The sequence below is a fragment of the Schistocerca piceifrons genome, chromosome X (assembly GCF_021461385.2).
Source record: "Schistocerca piceifrons isolate TAMUIC-IGC-003096 chromosome X, iqSchPice1.1, whole genome shotgun sequence".
Lineage (NCBI taxonomy): Eukaryota > Metazoa > Arthropoda > Insecta > Orthoptera > Acrididae > Schistocerca > Schistocerca piceifrons.
Window position 1 is genome coordinate 103,368,441 of NC_060149.1, and position 15,683 is coordinate 103,384,123.

Here is a 15,683-nt window from a genome sequence, read left to right on the forward strand (position 1 = left end):
TGATTAGCTTTTCAGAGCATTCACACAAGGTTGGCGTCGGTGGCGACACCTACAACGTGCTGACATGAGGAAAGTTTCCAACCGATTTCTCATACACAAACAGCAGTTGATCGGCGGTGAAACGTTGTTGTGATGCCTCGTGTAAGGAGGAGAAATGCATACCATCACGTTTCCGACTTTGATTAAGGTCGGACTGCAGCCTATCGTGATTGTGATTTATCGTATCGCGACATTGCTGCTCATGTTGGTCGAGATCCAATGACTATTAGCAGAATACGAAATCGGTGGGTTCAGGAGGGTAATACGGAACGCCGTGCTGGATCCGAACAGCCTCGTATCACTAGCAGTCGAGATGACAGGCATCTTATCCGCATGGCTGTAATGGATCGTGCAGCCACATCTCGATCCCTGAGTCAACAGATCGGATCGTTTGCAAGACAACAACCATCTGCACGAACAGTTCGACGACGTTTGCAGCAGCATGGACTATCAGCTCGGAGACCATGGCCGTGGATATCCTTGATGTTGCATCACAGACAGGAGCGCCTGCGATGGTGTACTCAACGACGAACCTGGGTGCACGAATGGCAAAACGTTATTTTTTCGGATGAATCCAGGTTCTGTTTACAGCATCATGATGATCGCATCCGTGTTTGGCGACATGGCGGTGAACGAACATTGGAAGCGTGTATTCGTCATCGCCATACTGGCGTATCACTTGGCGTAATGGTATGGGGTGCCATTGGTTACACGTCTCGGTCACCTCTTGTTCGCATTGACGGCACTTTTAACAGTGGACGTTACATTTCAGATGTGTTACGACCCGTGGCTATACCCTTCATTCGATCCCTGCGAAGCACTACATTTCCGCACGGTAATGCACGACCGCATGTTGCAGGTCCCGTACGGGAATTTCTGGGTACAGAAAATGTTCGACTGCTGCCCTGGCCAGCACATTCTCCAGATCTCTCACCAATTGAAAACGTCTGGTCAATGGTGGCCGAGCAACTGGCTCGTCACAATACGCCAGTCGCTACTCTTGATGAACTGTGGTATCGTGTTGAAGCTGCATGGGCAGCTGTACCTGTACACGCCATCCAAGCTCTGTTTGACTCAATTCCCAGGCGTATCAAGGCCGTTATTATGGCCAGAGGTGGTTGTACTGGGTACTGATTTCTCAGGATCTATGCACCCAAATTGCGTGAAAATGTAATCACATGTCAATTCTAGTTTAATATATTTGTTCAATGAATACCCGTTTATCATCTGCATTTCTTCTTGGTGTAGCAATTTTAATGGCCAGTAGTGTATATCTTTCTCTGTAGTGTGCATCAGCTTATAAGTCTGCAAGTTTAATTTAAGAATTTTGCCAGAGTATGCCTCTAATGACTCACTGTGTTTCTGTCTTAATTCTGTGAGCTTTACCCTGAAAAATCTACACTATTTTGATTGTGGTAGCGTTGGATAGGTTCTTCAGCTAGCGGGTAAAATGTGTATGTTTTACTGAGGATTTCATGGTTTATGAGATACGTTTTAGGGTGAACCGTTAACCATAATTTTGGCATAGACATTCATGTGACACTGGATCAATTCCCCAACCATGCTGCTTCCTTCACATCATCCAGAAAGGCTGATACATCCTCAGATGATTTCCCAGAAAAAATATAGTAAGGAGACTAGATGCCATAGGATCAATGAATGGGACTGATAAGTTTACTACAGTCTTGGTATCCTCCCCCTTATGATTGCATCAACCCAGTCACAGCCCATAATGCTTCTAGTTCTCTCTGTAGTTTTCGCTAGCCTGGCTATGTTCTGTTTTATCCTGGAGCAACATGGCTACATGACGTTTCAAATGTTCAGTCGTTTCACTCAGAATTTCTGTATTCATTTATCGTCTGCTTCGACTAATAATAAAGTCCCAGAGAGAACCTATTATACTGACACACTGTCAACAAGCGGAAAAAACTCTATTAATCATTACTACGGATCACAGTCCAGCAGGACTCCTTGCACTGCCATGTTTCATGGCTAAAACTTCTACACGTTACTTGCACTGCTCTAGCAAATGGTAATTCATACCCTCATAAATTACAATACCGGCACCTATTTGGACATAGGTACTCTTCTGGGCAGTTACCCCTCAAGTGTGAAACGTTTGCATGTTCTGGCCTATACAATGCCACTTTCAAGTTCATATGCAGATCCTTTCAACTCAACATGGCCACAAACTAGTGGAAAACAGAAAATAGGCCAAAAAAAATTGGCCACTCACCACACTGCATAAAGAAAGGAGTAAATGGCTGCTGATGCATAGTTGTGGCACCTCGATGGCGACAGTACTGATGTCTACGTTCCTGGTGCCCAATTTGCAGGAGACTACCAGAAGTGGCCTCCTACTTGACTGTAGGATAGACAAGCGGAGGTGTGCGGGTGGGGTTCTGTGCAGTACTGGGGAGCAAATGAAACATCATTCAGTTAACAGATATTTGATTCTGAGAGTTGTAACATTATTCTGTCTTTTCCCTGTGCTGCCTAGTAGCAGCCATGCTGAGCCCACGTTGGATGAAGGTACAGAGTAGCACATCAGCACCCAATGAAAAATCTGCAGGCTCAGGCCTGGGGATTGTCTGGGGCCAGTGCCATGGATCTGCCATAGAAGGGTCCAGCAGCCGGCGTGTTGCTACAGCCCAGTGTGACCGTGGACACCTCTCAGAGCTACAGCACTCTCGTTGAGTGAAGCTGAACTTAGGCTCATCTCCAGAAATCTGCATGCCTTATTGCCGGTTGTCAATAGAGCGTGCAGGCAGAAGACCCAACAGTGACGCCAAGGTTAGCCTGAGAGGTGGTCCCAGCATAGAGCCACTAAGGCTGTACTTGTAGTGCCCTTGAGTGATTGCACAGACATCTGTTCCCACATTGAACAGCTCACCGATGGGCAGATCGGTTCTTTTTTCATCTTCACTGAGCCACCATTGTCACCGACAGAAGTGCAGCTCACAGAGTTAATATCCCCACCTCAACCAGACAGCTGTGGACTCTTAACAGTGGACTCCAATGCTGCTGCAGCTGTAGACACTTTGTGGAATTTATCCGGGCATCCTGCAACTAGTAGAGCTGACCTTTTATAAGCACCAGTGAGGTAGATGGAGTGGTCTTGCTCTTAGAGCGAGTGGGAGGAAGGTGAGGTTTTTATAACAGTGGATGGTGTGATTTCCCATATGACCGAATAAATGTGCCCCCATTTTCTGGGCCTGTCAGCACTCTTCACTGGCCTGATGTTTAACTTCAGGGCTTCAGAGTGTCATACATCCTATGTCTCCAGCCAGCAAGGTATTATTATATCATCCCTATGTGAAGTTACTACATGTAGCCTAGTTAAAGAAGAGCGTTGTGTCTACTCTGTGCTGTTATCCTGATGTTCTGTCTCACACTATGAGACATTTTCTCCCTGTCGGTTTGTACTTCAGTTCTTGTGAGTGTTAAGATTGGTTATGCCACCACTGTGTACCCAGCAGGCATTTTCCACTTAGCGTTGCCCCAACCGCTTCTAACGAAATTTTATTCTTACACTTTATTACTATTCTGCTGTCCAACAATACTGATGTATCATGAGAAATTTAGACTAATATTGACCATGGTGAACTTGGAAAAATGGACTGACTGTTTGAGTTATTTGAATAAGACGACGTATTTGGATTTCTTTAATTCAAATATTCTTACCAGTAAAATTTAACAGTATTCCTGGCCAAGCCTGCACACATAAATAACTTGACACATAGCACCAATACTGTTTGAATACGTCTTCAGCTTAAGTCTTAATTCGGGACGGCCGCTGGTTCGAATCCTGCCTCTGGCATGGATGTGTGTGATGTCCTTAGGTTAGTTAGGTTTAAGTAGTTCTAAGTTCTAGGGGACTGATGACCTCAGCTGTTAAGTCCCATAGCCCTCAGAGCCATTTGAACCATTTTTAAGTCTTAGTTAATCTTTTCACCAACTTCCCCAAACATCTACACTCTCAGATACGGTGTTGGGCCTAATGCACTACTTTGGTTACGCTGGAGCCGTTATGTTTTTGCTATATGTGCTACTGATCATGTTATTTCTGTAATAGTTAATTTTGATTGTCAACAACACCCATACACCTGTTAATTGGCCTTGTAACAAATAGTGACTACTATATACTGATGGCCACAGCAGTTAAGTCCCATAGTGCTCAGAGCCATTTGAACCATTTTTTGAACCGTCACTCCTGTTGTCGAATAATATAGTGGGCGACAGTCATTTTGGTATCTTACTGCTGCCATGGGAGTCTCCAGGCACGTCTTTGGCCTGGAATCTCATTGACGAGTAGAACTGTCTTCATTGATAAGTCTAATGACCAGCAAAGATGTATCTGGATACATCCCTGACAGTGATGGGATACCAAGCTGACTGTCACAAGCCAAACAGCCTCACAACCAGGACTGATGGTCTGGAGTGCCGAAGCATGCACGAACAAACCATTTCCTGTGATGTTCCGACACGTCATGAAACATGTTTGTTGTTGCGCTGCATGTTGTGGCTGATGTGGACACACCTTTATAGACATTTTGCCAGTCTGTCTACTTGCAAACTTTTCTATCTGTCATTATAATATTTAATATAATATTCATTACAACTAATAATTGCCATATTTTGACCTGCACGACTTTAAACTTGCTAAAAAAAATTCATGTCTCTGGAGGAGGTATTTGCACTCCCTGCGACCCCCCCTCCCCCCCCCCCCCCCCGCCCGCTATCTATGCCCCAGACTTCTGCCACTGACAATAAGTAGTCGTCTGCAATGTCACATTCAGCTATGCTTACAGTCTCGTGTTTGAAGGAATGCATCCTCACATGGCTGCACCAAGCAAAAATTATGCTCTTGTGATTTCCTGTTTGCACTGAGTGTCTCATGGGTGGAAGTTTATTGAATTGCTGCAGGCTGGTTTTATTTTAAATTATCCAGTTACATACACAATGCAGTGTTTAAATAATTTTTCTTGTTTTCACATTTATTGTCACTAATGGCAATACTATGACAAGCTTCTGATTTCACATAAAATGGTGTGCACAAGCAGGCACTTTCAACTTCATATTAATCAGTATGACACTGGCAAATTGTCTATAGCGCTCTTTCTGAGTAGAGTTCTGACCCTGGTTTCAGTTTACACAGCTAGCTGGCAGACCAGACACAAATCTACAGACGTCCATGGTGTTGCCGGAACGACAGGACTGGAATGAATGTTACCCACGGACTAACTCAAAAGAGTTAATAAGTTCTACATGGTGTTAACACCAGGGACTGACACCGTTTTTTAAATTTTTTTTTGTATGTTAACTTACTCAGGACTGAAGAGTTTTGGTTGGAAGAGGTATATAAACTGGTGCAACATTTGTTTAAGATTTCGAGAGTTAAATTATAATTTCTAAGACAGCTGAGTGAAACATTGGCAATATAGATGAGCTATTGGCTCCAGAAATGATTTGTTTTACATGTAGGGTTGTTAATTGAAGAGTTATAAAAAGTTCTCAGTGATATATAGATAGCACACTGTACGCTTCCTGTTTATGAGAAAACTTCATATAGTTTTAATTATGTTAATTTAGTCACTTTTTTAATTAAATGCTTCATTGAATAATTAATAAAGGTATCTGGTTCACAAAAATGAGGGCAACAAAATTACAAAGTGAAATTCTAGACCATACTTGGCATATTGACTCAAATCGGCAAATGTAATTTCGGAAAGGTGCTAATTTTAATTACAGATGGATTCTAAGTTAATTAGTATTTGGAAAACTGAAATAGATTATCAGGAAGACTGCAGTGATCACTTTCTAATGAGAGGCGTCAATATTATCACATCTTCTGATCAGCCCATGAAAATATCTCCATTGTGTAGGTACTGTAGTAGAATTTTCAATTATAATTTATTCTTCATTAAAGTGATTTATAGCAAAATTAAGTATAGAGGGTGTATCAAAAAGAAACATCCGATCTGGCATGTCTATATTACTGAAACTAATAAACATACGAGGAGTGATTGGAAAGTTTTAAAGTTTTAAGAATGGGCTTGTAATGGTACAATGGTGGTACTTACATGCAACTGTGATGCATCTCCTCCAAAATAGTTCCCTTATTACTGAACACACCGACTCCAACTGTGTTTCCACTTTTGGAAAAAGTGTGTTAAGGACGCTCTTTGTATTTGCCTGGATGTCTTCAATAGAGTTAAATCGCTTCCCTTTCAGCGAAAATTTCAGTTTTGGAAACAGGGCCCAAATCAGAGGAATATGGCGGTTGTGGAAGCACAGGAATTTTGAATTTGATCAAAAATTCAACGATGGAGAAGTCACAACAATGAGCCGGAGCATTGTCATGTTGTAGTGCCCAATTCCTGTCTTTCCACAATGCAGACCTTTTATTCTGCGCCTTTTCGTGCAAACGCTCAAGAACAATTTGTAGTATTCCTAGCCAATTGTCTGTCCTCCAGGGGTAAATTCATATGCACAATACCGGTAGAATCGAAAAAAATCATCAACGTTGTCTTTACCTTCGACAGACTTTCCCTGTTTAACAAATCTGGGTCATTTTTAGTTCGGGTAGCCAGTTCTTGGCTCACTTCAAGTCGGTACTGTCTCTGGTCACTTAACAACACTTTTGCAATGAATTTTGTGGACACTCGTTTTATGTTCAGATCTTTAGTTAAAATTGACTGAACTTCATAGAAACTTAAATCAAGTTCATCAGCCATATCACTAATTGTAAGTCTACGATCAGGGAGCACTAAGTCGGGAACTTTCACAACATTTTTATTCATTTTCGAGGTGGAAGGACGGCCGGACTGTGGCTCATCTTCAAATGATTCGTGGCCATTTTTAAGTCTGTTGAACCAGACATTAACATTTGAATGCCTCATAAAATTCTCGGAAAGCTGTTTTTAATAGTTCGTAAGTCTTAGAAACTGGTTTCCCGGTTTTAAAACAAAATTTTATACAAACTCGTGGCTTCGTTTTTACGTCCATTTTCATGCAGACAGAAACCGGCAACAAGTCCTAACTGACCCGCATTCAAACAGCTGCCACAATGAACTGAATGAAAGAAACGCAGTTTCCTGTCAGAGGGCATTCAAGGACAAGGAAATGGCTCACCCTCCGTGTACCTGCCTGCCAAACCAGTAAGCAGTAGCGGATTCATTCTTAAGAATTTCTAATCATATCTCATATATAATGAACTTTGTTTTTTGATGAACGGGAAACTCAAAAAGCTTTTTTCATCCATTTTTATAGTGTTCAATATGCTCCCACTGTGATGCAAGTCATATGCCAATGTAGTATTCAAATTGTTCCCACAATGCAGCGAATATGTCTTGAGTTACAACTTCCATACCTGCTATTATGCAATGTCTCAGTACATTCATGGTTGTTGGTAACACAGGCACATAAACAGATTCATTTATAAACCGCCACAAGAAATAATTATATACAGTCAGGTCTGGTGACCTTGGAGGTCAGTAATGTAAGGCTGAATCATTTGGTCCAATACCACCAATTCATCGTTCAGTAATCTTTTGATTAAAGAATTTCCCCATTTGCAGATGCGAATATGGCAGCGCCCCATCCTGTTGGTAAATGAAATTGTTTGAATTACCTCCAACTGTGGTAAGAGAAAGTTCTCAAACAAATCAAGATATGTGCTTCCTGTAACAGTGTTCTCGGCAAAGAAAAATGGACCATACGCCTTCTTCTGTGAAACTGCACAAAACACATTACATTTTGGAGAGTCCCTCTCAAGTTTTACAGCTTAATTTGGTTGTTCCATAACCGATATTCTGACATTATGACAGTTCACCTTTCCATTTAAACGGAATGTTGCCTTGTCACTAAACACTAAGTGTGGAAGGAAACTGTCATCATCTATCTTGCCAAGAACGAAATTAGGGAACTCCACACATTGTTGTTTGCCACCTTCATGAAGAGCTTGCAGTAGCTGAATTTTGTATGGTTTCATATGTAAACGCTGATGCAACACACGCCACATGGACATTGGGGGCATGTTGAGCTGTTGAGCTGCCCAGTGAATGGATTTCTGAGGACGCCTTGTGAAACTATGGCAGATGCATTCAATGTCTGTGTCACACTCTTGGGGACAGCCCGGCAATATGCCTTTATGCAAACAACCTGTTTCTTGGAATTGTTCATGCCATTGTCTAATGCATTCTGCTCTAGGAGGATCCACACCATACCTGGTACGAAAGTCACACTGAACAGTTATTAATGACTCGTATTGTGCAGAATGTAGAACACAAAACACTTTCTGTTGTTCCTACTCTATTTTAACTCCCTCATTGTTCACACACATATCTCAAATAACATCATAGTTATGATTTTTTAAAAATTAGATGATTCTTTTTGACACACTCTGTATTATTACAATCAATGGAATATAATTTCAGAAACAATTTGAACAGAGGGCAAGGTGATGCCATCATGTGGCTCAGACACTGGTGCAGTGTGGCACTGTGCAATACATCATGAAGTGGCATAATGTGATGTAATGGAGGAGTCTTTAGTGCGTGGTGCAGTGGCCAGCACAGACAATCTGTCTCCAGAAGGGACCTCTCCTCCAGTTTTTCTGTTTGAAAAAAGCCATAAACATTTCTGTCCTCTCTCAGTGGTGGTCAAAACAACAAAAGTGGGCCAGCAAGTGGGAGGGCAAATTTGCTTAAGAACAGCCTAAATGGACTTAGAATAAGTCAGCTTCAAAGTTAAGATAGCATGTTGTGATGTCAGTGAGGTGAGGGGAATGGTTGAAACATAGGACAGCTGAGGTACTACTTTTTTAAACTTACGACAAATGAGGTGGCACTCTGGAGGCTGTGCTTGTATGATCAAGTTCACCATCTTGAATTCCATATTTACTACAAGTGATCTGCCAATAATGCAAGCTGTGCTCATATTCCAGTTTTGAACTGTGATGTCACATGGATATGCTCGTATTCCCAGGTCAGCCATCAACATTTTCAACCAGTAGGGTACTTGCTCATCTTGTATTTTTTTAATTTCTCACAATTTTACACTTAGAACAAATGGGTCCTGAGCTGTGATGTCATAAAAGTGGGGGAAAAATCTGTAGTTCAATTGGGCTGTCTTTATTTTCCCAAAAGTTTTAGAATTTACCATCATTTACAAATATGGCTATTGGTCTATGTCAGAGGGGGACGGGGGGGGGGGGGGAGGGGGGTGGAATCTGGCAACACTATATGATGTCATTAACGAGGCCATAGATGGAGGGATGAAATCTGGCAACGATGCAGGCTGTGTGAATTTTCTGGCAGTCTATACTTAGGATGGTTGGCATAGGTCTGCTGCTGTGATGTCATAGTGTAGGTTTTTGCGAGCTGATCTTTAAAGATACAGCTACATGTAGCGTGCACAGTTATTCCATGGCACAGATGCCCCTTTGGCTGTAGTGCAGGTTGTCTATCTGTCTTGCCCCTAGACCAGTAACCCCACGGCTACGCTACTTAGGCCTAACAAAATTAATGTTACTGATTAACTTCTAAAATGTCTTTATAAAATCTCATTCTTGAGGTTTTCTTGTTGAAAATCACTCTGTTTACAGGGATAAGTAGTATGCATCACAACTGGTGAGTAGTCTGTGCTAGTTTGGTGAAATCTCGTGGTCCCAGGGCCATCAAATATTAATGGATACCTAGTATTGGTGGGAAGCGTCTACGAGCATTCTCTCTGACAAACGTTATTCCTAATGACGCGATCTATTACCCCCAGACATCTGATGCCAAGACATCTTCATCTACATCTGTGCTCTACAAACCACTATGAAGTGCATGGTGGTGGATACATTTCACTATACCAGTTATTATGGCTTCTTCCCATTTCATTCATGGTTGGAACACGGGATAAATAACTATGTAGATGTCTCCAAGTGAATTGTAATTAATTTCATCTTCTGCACACGATCTCTGAGGGAGTGATACGTAGGGGATTGTAGCATATTCCTAGAGTTATCATTTGAAGCAGCTTCTTTAAACTCTGTAAGCAAGCTTTCACTGAATAATTTACGTTTATCTTTTTGAGGGTGTAGCAGATACGTTTCTGTGGAATATCTGTGACACTCTCCCATGGCTCAAACAAAACTTTGACCATTCGTTCTTCTCCGTGTTCAGTATCCACTGTTAGTCCTATTTGCCATGGGTTATATCTAGGTATTTGTATTGCCCAATTCTGATTATGACTCGGTGATATTATAGCCATAGGATACCGTTTTATCGTTTTGTGAAGTGCTCATTTTCTTAAATTTCTGAACATTTAAAGAAAGTTTCCAATCTTTGACCACTTTCAAATCCTCTCAAGACTGAATATTTCTGCAGCTTCTATGAGACAGTATTTCATTATAGATAAAGTGCATTGTCTGTGAAAAACGTGAGGCTACTTGGAAACACTTTGTATATTGTCATGAACTTCATTTCTCTCTAAGGTCCTAAGGTCATCTACTTGTGATGGACGCCTACGGCGGCCTTTCGTAGAAAAAACTGACCATAAATACGATGGTTTCACTCTTCGCTGGAATAACACCATTATGTTGTGATGAAATGAATGAAGGAAATACAGCTCCTTCTTAGCATTCAGTCCAGAAAAGGTCGCCCATGCCAAATCAGCACACAATTTTGAGGAACACAATCTGTAACCATGATGAAAACAATTTTCCGAATCAATCGTTTACGTGATATACGGTGTGCACTCTCTGGGGCGACGACAGCTTTCGAACAACAGAACATATTCATATACAAAACAGAAAGCGCTAAATACTACCATCAACTCTTAACTATGCTTCGCCCTCTTGAACTAAAATGTAAAATTAATGTTTGTTTTCGATTTGTCAAATTACCTTCGTTCTAAGACAGAATAAACGCAAACACTGGAAAGGAACGTGTCAGGTAGTATTATCTTTGGCGCGCAGGCGACGCATTGTCGTTTGTTCCCCAGAGCAGAATTACTAGGCCGAGGTTGGCGGAAGATAAAGTTTCATTAATCATTTACTTCGCTGCATCTCACCATGTCTAGAAAGAACGATGTTTCCGTAAGTAATATGCACGATTTATGAAAATGATCGTAACTTACGTTTCGCCATGGATAAATACCGGTATCTTGTTTCTTGCAGGTTGAACGCTCCATAAAAGAATATCTCATGATTGCTGAGAAATGCTTCAGGAAATGTATAAATACTACCAGAGTGCAGGAAGTTACCCGCAGGGAGGTAATTATTACTGATATAAGAGACAGCTACTGTTATGGGCAACAAAGTTGTCTAGTTTTAGTAACTTCCCTGTGTGCACAGTGCCTGATTCTGTTTCAAGAGTTATAATCCCAGCTTTTGCCCAAAGAAAATGTCCCTTATCATGGTTTTTAATGTTAGCAGCTGTTCTCTTTCTACGCTCTTTACAAGTGCGCGCAATGAATGATGCCGTTTATTACGTCATAATTGCAAACGCATTTGTTGAAAGATTTGCCACAGGACTTCTTCTAAAATGCGCAGTTCTTTTCAAATAACTATGTTATATTTGTCACTTTAACTATCTACGACTGACCTCTTAACGGTTACTTATACGCAGCTTATTCTCCACTGTTTGACGTCTCGCCCTCGTAAATGTCAATAGGGTTGGAGCATTTCTCGGAATACGGAAAATGCCCTGTTCATAAACAAACGTACAGTAGGCCTATTGTGTAAATGTCTGTATTCTCTGACGAGATTTGTTTCGCTAAAATGGTTAGCTTAATCAAAATGGAAACGAAATTCATAACCTTCGAAATCTGCTGGAATACGCCGTTAGATAACTTTATAAAATTCTCACATTAACTACCTTAAATTAATTTAATAATTGAGCATAACTCCAATGACCTCGAGGGAGTGTCAACATTAATAGCTTAAAAAAAGGTGGATTACCATGTAATACAAACTTGCAGTTTGCCCCATAATGGGGCTATGTGTAATAAATATAGAGATACAGTGTACATGCCTGAAAAACATTTATTTAAATAAAAGTTATATCACTGAATTTTTTCACTGTATAGAAAACAATTATCTGCCTGAAAAATGAATATTAAAAAAAATCTGTGCTAATAACTTTTTTTAAAACATTCTGATTTAATTATAAGTGTATGGGAATATACAAATGCATTTTGATTTTCAATTTCTCTATAAGTGCGACTTCTTAATATCCATCATCGTATCTATTCATTACAATTTCTCCAATGTAAAAACTGTGTTCTTATCAGAGCACTCTCTTAAGACATTACCAATGCATAACTGAACTGTTTATTCGTTTTTCATCCACATTTTGACTTTTCATAACTTCTTGGTTCAAGGAATCAAAAGGAGCAGACATTTTATCTTTAGTAGTTACAGTCAGTGTTAATAGTTTGTTAAACGTTTCTCTGTCTTGTTTGTTCTTTAAAATGTTTTACAACTGTGGTGTTCGTAGTGGTGCTGCTTATTCCCTATTTTTCTCTTAGTGTTTCTTTCATCATTGTGGGAACACTCTGGAACTAAGTAGATGACCTAATTTCTGTCAAGTTTTATCTAAAGTGACTCTATCAACTGTCATCAGTATTTTAAAGACATCTATCTTCCAGTGACTAACTTCACAGCAATGCATTTTCAGTCCCTTCTGGAATCAGACTTGCACTTTTCACAGCATACACTATCACAGGAAGGTGAGTGAAAAATAACGTGCTGTACATTAAATGTCCAGAAGTGTACAACACAATATGGGACAAGTCAAATTTATAATACGAGAACATATATACACACAACATTTTAAAGTGTACATCACTGAGAAGATATATTACATATGTATTCATAGAAATACTTGAATAAGTTCAAGTAATAATGCTTGTCATGATCAAACAGCAAAAGCTTTCTAATGGACAGTACCCAATTTATAACAAGAGAGTTTAGTTTTGAAACATAATCAAAATATATAATATAATTTCTGATGGATCACATTGAAGAAAGCCTTGTATGCTACAGAAGCAATGCTTGGTTAGCAGCACTCTTTAAGTTTTAAAGATTTTGTTGATTTTTGAATATTTTCTACTTCTTTCAGGAGGTAGTTTAACACTCTTACTATACAGCTTTGTAGAATGAGGAAGAAGTACTGACAATTTTTTTGACCTTGTGTCATGGTAATGACTGTCAAGATTCCTGTGCAGTCTGATGTCATTGTTTAAGAAGACAGAGCAGTTTAAATATATTTATTTATTTCTGTAAATATTGTTTACAAATATCATTCTGTGGATAGGTAGTAGTTATTATTTACCAACATTCAATATAACATTGCACATTGTAATAATTTTGCACTCTGTTCCATATAAAAATGGTGCACTGTGTCCCTTGAAGCAGATTTTTTGACAAGTATATTACTAACTGCATTTTCCTAGGAACTGTTATAACTACCTATCAATAAACAATACTGAAAACATTATATTAAAGCAAAATTTACCTTATGTATGCACCTCAAAAAACTATTTCATTATCACAGACAAATTATGATCACTTTTACATTGGCACAAATAGATGGCAATGGATGCTCTGAAATGTTAACTTGTACACCAATTCAAAGTTTTGGGCTGCACTATGCCTTGTGCTACAGTGTAGCCATCTTCACTTATTAACAGAAAAATCATGCATATAAAGTTGAGTGACTGATATCTACTTGAAATAAATAGTAACTGCTTCCATCTTTTAATTTCAGTTTGGCGAATACTTATTTATTTCGATGCTGACTTCTTAGAACTCTTAAGTTCATACTGGCATTGAGTAATACATTTTGCAAGGCTTACAAAAGGTACATAATAAAAACATTTATCATAACACCATGCACAGCTGTTGTGCATATGTCCTTAACACCCCTGATAGTGTGCAGATCCTTCTACAATCCCAATGTTGCACATGTTATATTGTTATAAACGAGGAAATTAAGTGTAAATAGCTTATTTAAAACTGAAGGAGAAAAGGTTGTCCCCCCCCCCACACACACACACCCCTCTCCCACCCAACCCAGATTGTTTCATAATACAAGTGTGTGGGCTAGAGATATACACAAACAGATTCTTGTAACAAAACAACTCGACATTTTATGTTCTTGGGTAAATACTCAATTGATAGAGACCATCTCCAAGGTTTGATCCTCACCATTTCATGAACAGAACTAGTCACATGGCACGTGCATGTACATGTACAGAAATGTTTACTGTACAGTAGACAGACACACTCCTGACAGACAACATGTGGACGTCAAATTGAAAGGTACATGCTATGGTTAGCAGAGTTAAAATCTGTAACACCTGTGCAGCAGCAAGCAAGAAGAGAATGTATTGTGGATACTGTCACACATTAAAACATTCATCGGTTGGACAGAACTCTTTGAGAAAGAGAAAGTTTTATTTCAAATGCTGGAACTCATCTAAAACACATGTGGATGAAGACAGCATGGAACATGTGATTGAAGCATTTGCTAGAAATCCATATAAATCCACTAGACAACCTAATGGGGGACTTGCCTTTCCCCATTCAAAATTGTATGACACAGTGTACAAATGTCTCTGGTTCTGTTCTTACAAACTCCAGTTTTGCATCACATTAAGCCGAAGAATAACTCCAGATGATGTGATTTTCCTGTTGAATTTTTGCATTGTATAGACAAAAATTACTACGTCAATACAGTGCTGGTCAGTGACGAATCTACCTTTCACATCTGTGGCAAAGTTAACCAATGTAACTGTTCAATATGGGGAAGTGAGGCTCTAGGAGAAGCAGTTGAGTATGAAAGGGACACACCAAAAGTTAAAATGTGGTTGGGATTACTTATACATGGTGTGATTAGTCCTTTTCTTTCATGGAGTCTACAGTGATAGGGTATACTTTTCTTGACATGTTGGTGAACTATACAGTTTCCCATATGCCTCCTGACTTGGCTCTCCAGTGGAATAATGCACCACCCCTCTATCATGGGGATGTTATCACATTTCTCCATGAGACATTTTCTGAGCATTGGAATGGAAAGGTGGTGGGCAAGCGGAGTGTCCCATTATATGGCCCCCTCAAACTCGCAGTCTGACTCTGCTGGATAGGTTTATCAAGGACAACATTCACAAAAGAAAGGTTTGAGGTCTAATAGATTTGACACAGTGGATCTAAGCCACAGTAGATGTCATAACACCTGTTATGTTTATGAATATGTGAGGAGAAGTGTACTGTTTCAGTAATTGTGCAGCTACAAACGGTGCCCACACTGGACTGCACCAACATGCATAAAAACGTTTGAACTGCTGTGTATAGTGTTGGACAAATAAAGTTCTAATACTGAAGTATAAATGTAAATGTAAATGTAAAGAGATACTGAAATATAAACCAATGTTTTTGTATACCTCTAGTCCAAGCACCTTGTACGGCTTACATTTTCTATGAACTAAATAGAATGCCTAGATTTTTGTAACTATAGACAATGTTCTCTTTTGTTTTCATCAACATACCAAGGAAGTAAGTACATTTGGGAGCCTGTAGTCATGTGTTCACAAATGAGAGAAAGGAAATTGAAGATTAATGTTTTATCAGCATCAAGTACATTTGAGATGGA